The sequence below is a fragment of the Otolemur garnettii genome, unplaced genomic scaffold (genome assembly GCF_000181295.1).
Source record: "Otolemur garnettii isolate 467f Iridium unplaced genomic scaffold, OtoGar3 scaffold00097, whole genome shotgun sequence".
Classification (NCBI taxonomy): domain Eukaryota; kingdom Metazoa; phylum Chordata; class Mammalia; order Primates; family Galagidae; genus Otolemur; species Otolemur garnettii.
The window spans coordinates 7226260-7237254 of NW_003852492.1; the positions used below are offsets into that span (position 1 = coordinate 7226260).

The following is a 10995-nucleotide window of genomic DNA, read 5'->3' on the forward strand; positions in this document are numbered from 1 at the left end:
GGGCTGGGGATTCGAACCCGCCACCTTAGGTGTATGTGGCTGGCGCCTTAGCCACTTGAGCCACAGGCGCCGAGCCTGTTTCTTTACTTGTAAACTATTACTAGGTTGATCTTAATCTCTGAAAATCTAAACCTGATCTAAGGATGCTTTTTCTTAAGAGTACATTCTTCCACTGAGTGCTGGGCTGACATCCCTGGGATGGCTCTGCCAAGGGTGCCCAACTGTGGCCCATAGCCCAGTTTTCCTTATCTGAGGTGCTGGATATGGTGAAAATTATGCATGGATTTTTTTTTTAACTCATCAGTATTTTTCAGTGTTTGTATATTTAATATGCAATTCAAGAAAACTTTTCTTCCAGTGTGTGTCAGAGAACAAAAGAGTTTGGACACCCCTTTGGCCTTTCAGGATCTCTGGAGTAATTAAAAAGTCTCTTGGTTTGCTTACCTCTCTTCCTGCTGGCCCAAGGGCTCAGTGTCCCTACTGAAGTGTTAAAATGAGCATTTGCCTTCAGTGTAACATCTTGCTGATCTTACTGCTTTCTAATTTCAGCCCATAGCTATTTTGGTTTGTCCTTTTAAAGATTCCTCCACCTTCTGTGAGCCCAGAGACGCAGTCAAAGCTGGTTTATGTAGGACTAGTTGCTGAGTGCAAGGGCTCTTTGCAGGATCTAATCTACACTTCTGTAAACAGGAATCTTTTCTTTACCTCTGTCACACGCCATTCTTTGAGGGTTCATGTTGTGAGGATAATTTTTTTAAAGTATAATGTATTTGCTATTCTTTGATCCCAAGGAGATTATGATATTGTATGCCCCTTGTGAGGAATCACTGCTTTAAGGATGGGGCAAAGATACAGCCAATCTTACAACTATAATCTCTGTCCTTGGATCAGTTTGTCTGAGAAGCAAACATCTATCATTCAAGATCTAGTAACTTAAAATTTGGAGAATTACAGTTATTCCACTCGAGAGCCACCTGAAACAGCAGCTACTTAACTCTGCTAGTACCAGATGTAGGTGAAGACATGCAGACGCAAAGTACAAAGGTAACCCTGAGCTTTCCAGCTGAAATCTGGGATTCTGATTTCTATTGGATGAAATGCAGATTTGCTGAAAGGATCAGCCCCGTGTGCTGTGAGGACAAAAACCACCCACGGCATCTCTGGAAGTCTCCATTATTTCCAGCCTTCAGATACTTTTCTGGGTGAAGGAAGGAGCCAGCACAGCGTGGTGTGGTGGGTGTTAGGCATTCTGGATTCATTTCCCAGTTTTGCATGTGATTCATTTTTTGGACCTTGGGGAAATAATATTGGTTTTAATCCAAGTCACTTGAAAATATTTTAAATCCACCTCTCTTACACTGCCTCCAAAACATCTACATTTCTTTCCCACTGTTGTTAGATCAAAAAAAGTGATTTTATAGGCATGTAAGATAATTTTAACTGATTAATTGAATTAATTAATTAATGAGTTTCATATTTGTTAATTCTAATTGCATGTGAAGGTTTTGAAAAACCTAGTCAACAGAAATCTCCACTTCTAAAAGCTTAGATATATTTTAGAACCAAGTGAACTTGAAGTCTTGCTTTACTCTAAGAGGTTGGGAGAGGTTCAGAGCCTCAGGATGTGTGTGTGTGTGTACAACCTTTCTTACTACAGGAGGCATTTCAAGAGTTCCTTTGTTTACTAGAAAGAATAAATGGAAAGCTGGTTGATTGGTTGGTATTTTTAATTCAGGCTGATTTCTAAGTAGATTGGATTACGAAGTTTTCACTGTGACCATATTTGGTCCATCTTGTAAGTCCACTGGTCTATAAACAATGAACTTGGAACCTTAGCTGTGAATCTGTAGAGCAGTGGCTCAGTAGGAATAAATATCTCAAGTAGTTTTTATTGCCAGGCGCTGTTTTAGATCTTGAGGGCAGATCAGCTTACATTTTAAACACTTTGTAGAAAAAGGTGAAATCTATGGACCCTCTTCCTCCAAAAAACTACTTTTATGCATGTACATAAAAAGTTTTATATAGGCTCAATACCCGTAGCTCAGTGGTTACAACGCCAGCCACATACACCAGGGCTGGCGGGTTCGAGGCCAGCTTGGGCCAGCTAAACAAGGACAACTGCAACAAAAAAATAGCTGGGCGGTGTGACGGGTGCCTGTAGTCCCAGCTGCTTGGGAGGCTGAGGTAAGAGAATCACTTAAGCCCAAGAGTTTGAGGTTGCTGTGAGCTGTGACGCCACGGCACTCTACCCAGGGCAACATAGTGAAACTCTGACCAAAAAAAAAAGTTTTATATATTATTTTTGAGTGTTTATGGCCCACCAGAAGACCATTTATGCACCTGGAATTGAGAAGTGTGCTGTAAGGCACAGGATCCCTGCAGGGGAACACAGCCTTAGAGTATCTTCTGAAATAGATGCTGACTGCTTATGGCGTTCAAGACCAGTGTCCAGAGGTATTATTTTACTCTTTTATTTCTCTTTCCATTCTGGTAAAGCCTGACTTTTCTGTTAAGACTATTTTATGGATGACATCTGTCAGTGTCAAGCATCTGGTCATATTTTCTGCTTTTTCAGCTTACTCTCTAGAAGTAGGTCTGAGATGAGACTTTGATTAAAATTGAAAAACAAAGTATACATGTAATTTTAGAATGGCCTAATTCTCCAGTTTTCGTAGTGTTTTGTCGTGTTAGTACAGTTCCAGGAGGTATGCCGAGTTAAGCCATATGACAAACAGATCACAATGCTGAGCTGAAATTATTGCTGGCACTCTCTCATCTGTCGCTGGCGTTCATTAATGACAGGTCTCTTCCCCTCTTTCTCTCCCTGGTTTTTACCTTCTTTACTCTAACTTAATGCTTAAGGATGAGGGCGTTCCCTAACCCTGGGTGGGGTGTGGGCCTCAACAAAGCCAGGACATACTTTCTCCTCTTGCTGCCCTGAGGCTAATATCCCACCTGCTGTCTGCAAATTACAACAAACTGTTCCTTAGAGTGAGTTCAGAGTCAGGTAAGGTTTCTGAGGAGGAGTATGTTTTGTGTTTTGTTCTCTCTTGACTCACAGATTTTACTTTCTGTGCTTTTCGTGTCGAGTACATTTCCTTTGTGCAGAGTAAATAAAATCTGTTCAAACTTTGGTTGTTTCTCTCCTAATGTGTGAGCAGCACCTTTCAGCTCAATTTTTTTTAAAGCTCTTTTAATGAAACCTCAAGGAAGAAAATTAGCTGGAGTTTGGAGGCTCTAAATTTAATCCTCATTGCACACCCTTTTCAATACCTTATCTGTAGAGGAATAATGATGAGACATGCCAGGTTTCCAGTGGCGCTCTCCTTCCCTCAAGGGAGAAATCGCTGGCTTTGGCTTTCTGGGTGACAGAGATGGGGCACATCTTTACATGTCCACATCTACCCTTTCCATAGGGAAGTTGGGGAGATGGAGTTGGATTTTAGAGATATGCTGCTTTTTTTTTTATTTTACAAGATTATGGCTATGTAATAAGGAGAAAATTGGTTATAAGAGTTTAGTTGATTCATCTTCTATTGGGGGAATCACAAGATTTGTAGTGTGGTCTTTGGCGCTGCAGAACTGTTCCATTGCGATCTCTGACTAACCTGTGCATTGCCCTCTTTCTAGATATTGAGGTCCTATACCCCAAATGCAGGGCATCACCTTCTCTTTAGTCCCCAGTATCCTTTTCTGTAAAGATTTCTTTTCCTGGTCTAAGGCGCCAGCCACATACACCTGAGCTGGCGGGTTCGAATCCAGCCCGGGCCTGCAAAACAATGACGGCTGCAACCAAAAAATAGCCGAGCATTGTGGCAGGTGCCTGTGGTTCCAGCTACTTGGGAGGCGGAGGCAGGAGACTTGATTGAGCCCAGGAGTTGGAGGTTGCTGTGAGCTATGATGTGACAGCACTCTACCCCGCCTGAGGCTCTGTCTCAAAAAAAAAAAAAATAGATTTCTTTTCCTGATTTCTAACTGCTGCTGCTGCATCCTCTGCTACTTCTATTATTACTAATATAATCCATTGGATTCATAACTGTTCAGAAGCATATTTAAAATGAAGCGTATCAAAAGGCTTTAGGGCTCCTCGCTTGCAAAGAAAACCCCTTACAGGGCCCTGGATTTTAGCTAGCAGTGCGCCCTCAAATTTGCAGAAGTAAGGTGCCGTTAGCTATGGTTGATTAAGACTGTTCTTTTCTACTCTGCCTCCCCCGTCATGCTTCTCCTTATGTTGGATAGTGTGGAAATGGTCATAGGTATTTTTCCCAGCTAAGTGGAGTTGAGGTGGAGGCATACTCAGTGTGGGGTAGTGGGTTCATTTATGTGGGCCACAGCCACTGCTTGCATAGTTTGTGCTGGTCATCTCAGTACTGGAATGGCTTCCAGGAGTGTTCTGCTGTGTTGTCTGACTCACGTAGGATCGTGGTATGAAGTTGTAGGGCCCGTGATGAGTGCCACTAGATGTGTGTGCTGCCATAATGCCACGGCAGTGAGGACGTTGTTGAAAAACTGGGTGATGAGTTTTCTCAGGTCAAATAGTATTTATGTTTAGTAACGTTACAAGGAAACTTGAAATGTCCCTCAATCTTATCACTTAAGTATGAAAAGAAACTTTAAGGAGAGAGATGAGAGATTTTTCCAGATTTAACAAGTCTTTAAAACCCTGTATGATTTGCAATAATGAATTTTGCATTTTCCCATGATATTACCAGTAATGAATTATGAAGTGGAAAGAAACCTTTCTAAACTATTAATATTAATTTTTTGATTACCCATGCTAAAGGAAAGTCTTAATTATTCTGTTATTTCCCTAGGCAGTATTACAAAAATTATCAGCATATAATGAGGTGATCAAAGATCTTAAAACATGTGGGAAAGATTACAGAGACCAAGGAATTAATAAAAATGTTATTTTTCTAGATTTTGTGTTATTTGTGTTGTCACCTTTAAAAATTTGTAATTTTTTTGTGATGTCCTCATTCTTAATAAATATTCACTTTGTAACTTAATTTTGTATTCAAAATTTTGTATTTCCTAGTGAGGGGCTCAAAATGGGATGTGCTTCAGGCTCTGCAGTGACTGTCCCAGTCCAAGTCTTCCTTAAATCATATTCTTGGGTGTGATATTGACTCACTAATTTAAATCTTTACTGGCAGTGTATTATCTCTGTGTGTGTATCTTAACTTTTAAAATAGTTGATGAGGCGAGGACCCAAAGCTTGTCATCTGCCTGGAGTAATGCTTGGAATACAGTAGCTGTAAAGATACTTATGATGAGAGGGCAGTACAGCATAAGGACGAGTTTCTGTTCTTGTGGGCTTGAGAAGGGGACAGGTACTCACTAGCTATTTTGGGGGGAGGGTGTTGGCAAGTATTTCTGTTCAAACATACTGTAGCCTTGAGGTAGAAGAAGCCACAAACTAGTTTTTGTGCTTCTTAATCTTTATTTTATTATTTCTTAAATGTTTATTTTGTTTGGAGTTAGAAAATCTGGGTTCTACATTAACACTTCTAGTTTTGAGGTTTTGATATTCTCCTAACATATATGAGCCCCATTTTCTTAATCTGGAGAGAGGGTATTATAATACCTACTTTATAGGATTGTTACAAGGACCAAATGAGATTGCATATGAAAGCGGTATTGTAAATTATAAAATGTTATACCGGTGTAACTTATTATCATTCTCTGCCTTGTTCTGAGTTGTGAAGGTTCATTAGTCCTCTTGTTCTTTAAAACCTAGGTTATAATCCTAAATTGGAGGAACCTTCTTTTAATGGTTATTTTGATGATATGGCAAGTTTTAAAATTTATTTTTCCTATGTTGAAAAAATATTTTATCTAAAGTACAGATTGTTGGCTCGGCGCCTGTAGCTCAAGCAGCTAAGGCGCCAGCCACATACACCTAAGGTGGCGGGTTCGAATCCCCAGCCCGGGCCCGCCAAACAACAATGATGGCTGCAACCAAAAAAAAAATGGCCAGGCGTTGTGGCGGGCGCCTGTGGTCTCAGCTACTTGGGAGGCTGAGGCAGGAGACTCGCTTGAGCCCAGGAGTTGGAGGTTGCTGTGAGCGTGATGCCATGGCACTCTACCCAGGGGGATAGCTTGAGGCTCCGTCTCAAAAAAAAAAAAATAAAAAAAAAATAAAGTACAGATTGTTGTGCTAAGTTTTTCTAAGAAAACAAAACTCTAGTTTTAAGTTTCATGAGTAAAGAAGAAAGATTTCTTTTTGGCATTCTTGGATTTAAAAAGTGGTTCAGTGATATTTGTTGTAAAGATTAGACCTCTTATGCCTGGGGAAAATTTTCATGCCTGAACTAGCAAACTTTGAATAATAAGAGATTTTAGTGGAAATTCCAGCATATTTTTAAGTAAAGGAGTTACCAGTATAAATCAGTGAATTTACGTTAAAAATAAACAGCTTATTAAAGAGTGGATGAGTTCAGGACAAGACAATGCCATGTAGATAGACGGGCCTCCATATTCCAGGGACCGTTTCCACCTGAAACTTTTAGTATTGCCTTTTCCAAAACACTCGTAGTGAAATGCATCAACAAGACTTTCATGTCCTGAGATTATCATGCCATGTAGTGGGAGGATATAGTGTTAGGACGAAGGAGCGATCTGTACATTCCCAGCCAATTCCCTGTTTTCCCCTTTAACTTAATTCAGAATTTCATTCCATACCCAAAGCAGTGTTAGATGCTTGAAATTTTGACACCAAAACAAACATTGAGACATTCTTTATATCTGCAAGTAATATATTACCCACTTGCTTCCATTTCTCCACCTCCAAAGCTCTTTTTGTACATCCTAAAGGGCTGCTTTCCTCCACCATTCAACCTCAACCTCAAATGCTCGAACAACACTTACTAAAAGCAGTGGGGATGGACGGTTTGAGAGGTGTCAGTCTGCATTATAAGCCACGCTGCTGAGTTTAGGTTGGATGTGATTTGTGTGTGGGCTACTCAAAACTAGTGAGTTCCATGCTAGTGAAGAGTACTGGAGGATTTATCTGTGGAATCTAATCCCTATTTATCCAATAAAGTCAACGTTGCTGCTTTAGGTTTGTGTTGAACCTTCTTGTATCTTCTATTTTTACTTTATATTCTCTCTCCTCTCCATCTCCTCTTCATCAATAAGATAAACTTTAGTTTCATGAAAATCACTGGTTATTATTACTTTTCTCAATTCCCCAAAGACTAGTGAAAATATCTTCATGGACTGGAACCACTGGGTTAGATGCTAATACAGCGAGGTGGATGGACTCTTTACTAGTGTCAACCATGCCCAGAGTGTTGATGTTGTCCTTGAAGGGGAGCATCAGGCCATGGATTTGACTGTATCACATGGCCAAGCAGCACCTTTGCAGGATTGGAAGCCTGGGGGAGAGCGGAGGCAGGAAGGAGGAATGGCAGAAGGCAGCCATTCCTGTAGCCCTAGTTAGAGTGCTGTGACCTCACAGCTCCCAGCAACCTCAAACTCTTGGGCTCAAGTAATCCTTTTGCCGCAGCCTCCCAAGTAGCTGAGACTACAGGTGCCTGCTGCAAGTGGTCTTGAACTCCTGAGTTCAAGGAATCCACGTGCCTTGGCCTCCTAGCATGCTAGGATCATAGGCGTGAACCACTGCAACTAGTTGCCTTGAAGGTTTTAAAAAATCTGTATCTTTGAACTTAGATACATGTATAATTGGGTTGTTAAATAATATGCTTCTGAACATATATATCAGATATATATCATGATATGTATCAGCTCATCATGATATGTCAGAACTTGAAGGCCAAAACTCAGGGGTTTGCAAACTATGACAATTAGTTATTTAAAGTCATTCTCTGCCATTATGTTTTCTTGCTGTTTTCCTTTCTTCTGGTACACTGTAAGCTATTTTAAGCTACAGTATCGTCTAGCTAAAATTCTTACTGGGTTCCTTCTTTGATGGGGTGTCAGTGTTTTTAGTGGTGTTTTCAGTTAGAAATATGATGGAGCTAACAGCTAGATGTGCATTGGCCTAGGACTGAAGAGCAGTTAAAAGGGGTCATTCCAGTTACAGCTGTGGCTGTGCGTTAAGGGGAGGGACAGAGAGGAGTTGTAACATAGAATGTTTAGCAGATTGAGTCTGGTGTCAAGGACATATCATGCTAATAAATGTGTGTCATGATAGAGAGGCTGCCTGAGGCGGGGGAAGGAGGGGATACCTCAGGGTGGTGTTTGGAAACTGGGATTATTTTTTTCTAACTATAAGAAGAATTTATGGACAGTATAAATTTGGTTAGCTTAGAAAGTATACATGAAGAAAAATAATTATGCATAATCCTAATATCTCAGGGTAATGTGACAATTTAACTTTTTTTCTTTTGAGACAGTGTCATTTTGTTGCCCTCGGTAGAGTGCTGTTGCGTCATAGCTCACAGCAACCTCAAGCTCTTGGGCTCAAGCGATTCTCTTGCCATACCGTACTGAATAGCTAGGACTACAGGTGCCTGCCACAACGCCTGGCTGTTTTTAGAGACAGGGTCTCTTGCTCAGGGCAGTCTTGAACTCATGAGCTTATGCATTCCACCTGCCTGGGCTTCCCAGAGTGCTAGGATTATAGGTGTGAGCCACTGTGCCCGGCCACAATTTAACATTTTTCTTTTTTTTTTTAGAGATAAGAGTCTCACTTTATTGCCCTCGATAGAGTGCTGTGGCCTCACAGCTCACAGCAACCTCCAACTCCTGGGCTTAGGCGATTCTCTTGCCTCAGCATCCCGAGTAGTTGGGACTATAAGCACCCGCCACAACGCCTGGCTATTTCACAATTTAACATTTTTAATATATTTACTTCTAGTCATTTTCTGTACATTTTTAAAAATAATTGAGTTTATATTCTAAGATTGATTTTATATTCTGCATTTTTCATTCGCATGTTCAAATTCTGTAGGGGCTTCTTATCAACTTTGGTATAAAGCTTAAAGTATTGCGCTTGTTATAACTCGGGTTTTCTCTGCCTCCCTCACTGTAGTTCAGCTCCTGCGGCATGCTCTCATGTTCTCACACATGCCCACTGCATGCCACCTATCCTTTGGCCACTTTTTTATGTGGTTGAACCCTCCTTATGCATCAGATTTGATCTTAAAGTCAATGCCAAAGGAAAGCTTTTCCTGATTTCTCAGATTCATACCTCCTGCTACACACTTTAATAGCTCTCTATACTTTTGCAGTTTTTATTGCAATCACAGTTAATTGTGTGGACTTAGAATGTTGTTATATATATATTGTATGTGTGTATTGTTAGAATACATCTGGAATGCGGGGGCTGTGAGAGTAGGAATGGTTCTTGGTATGTCTTGCCCCTTAGCACAGTATATGCTAGCTGCTCAGTAATGTTCAGTATTTGTTGAATAAATGAGCAATACATAAATGGATGAAGGATTATTATAGGTAGCAGATTCTCCCTTTATATATAACACATTTGTTAAAATACAGTAGAACCTCTGTAAGTTGGCCACCCAAGGGACTGTAACAAACCGCTCCACAGATGGAGGTGGTCAGCATAAGGAACTAGGCCTACTGTACTGATAATGTACATGTGGTGCATGTCCAGTCTGTGAAAATTAGGTCACTGTAAGGAGGTGGTCAGTGCGGGAGGTGGGCAGCTATGGAGGCTTTGCTGTATATACTTGGTAGTCAGTGTCTGAAAGTCAGACAATGGATTCTTTTTCACGGAGCTAGTTAACTGTATTAAATGTGCTTTGTGAAGGCTTGCAGGCACTGCTGTTCTTTTTTTTTTTTTTCAGACAGTTGCCTTAGGCTAGAGTGCTATCGCATCGTAGTTCACAGTTCATGGCATTGTAGTTCAAACTCCTGAGCTCAAGTGGTTATTTTGCCTCAGTGTCCCAAGTAGCTGGGATTACAGGAGTGTGCCACAACGCTCAGCTAGTTTTTCTATTTTTAGTAGTGACAGGGTTTCACTCTTGCTCAGGCTGGTCTCAAACTCCTGAGCTCAAGTAATCCCCCCCGCTCAACCTCCCAGTGCTAGGATTATAGATGTGAGCCACTTTGCCTGGCTGGCACTATTGTTCTTGACCAAGGCAAGTGGGGTCCAGGCTCACTTTGTCAGGTGTCAGGGCTGGGAGATTCTGCCATGGACAGTGCTCACCAGAAGCTTGCTGTCACTTTGGAATTAGGTAAGTAGAGTCAGGTACCTCCTCTTCCACGGGCTCACTAACTCCTCCCTGGTCCTTGTTTGTCATGTTCTAAGATCAGGCAACCCACATATTGAAAGCTGTGCCTGAGGATGCTCTTGGTGGTACTTGGCTAGAGTGTTTGTTTTTCTTGCTGCAGCAGCAAGACCTGAGTGGGGCTCCAAGCACTTGTCACTGTCACCCTTACATGTAAAACTACATCCAGGTGGGGTTTTTCACATGGTATTCTTGGCAGCTAAATGCCTACAATAATAGAAGAGGGGGGACGTTGAGTAGGGTGGTTACAGTGGCCCCAGTGAACAAAAGGGTTGACTTCACTGAATTGGGGGAGGGAGAAGTAGGGTCACCAGGTTGCTAAATGCTTCCTAGCAGAGACCACTCTGAGTGCACTCATTGATGGGAGCACTGCCAGGTTATAACTCTAATTTAGTCCTTTGAAAATTAGGGCCTTGGTACTCAAGGTGTGGGCCACAGACCAGTAACATAAAAATGGACAGTTTCTGTGCTTGCTTTGGCAACATCTACAGTGCAATGGGATAGATACAGAAGATTAGCATGGCCCCTGTATAAGAATGACATGCACATTCATGAAGCATTCCATAATTTTTAAGCAAAAATTTGAAAAAAGGTTTGTTTCAGGCTCAAGTCCAGATGTAGTGAATTAGAATTATCATTAAAAATAATAAAAAGGGCTGGGTGCGGTGGCTCATGTCTGAAGTCCTAGTGCTGTGGGAGGCCGAGGTGGGTGGATTGCCTGAGCTCAGAGGTTCGAGACCAGCATGAGCCAGAGTAAGCCAGAGTGAGACCTTGTCTC

The 10995-nt window shown here is 41.4% G+C and overlaps 1 protein-coding gene and 1 non-coding gene across 2 annotated transcripts in view; both read left to right on the forward strand.

Moving 5' to 3' along the window:
* Positions 1 to 10995, forward strand: part of JAM3 (junctional adhesion molecule 3) — a 58256-nt gene that overhangs the window by 9163 nt on the left and 38098 nt on the right. The gene's annotated exons all lie outside the window — the stretch shown is intronic.
* LOC111727211 lies at positions 10684 to 10788 on the forward strand. The gene has a single exon (XR_002774816.1). It is a non-coding gene; the product is annotated as a U6 spliceosomal RNA (small nuclear RNA).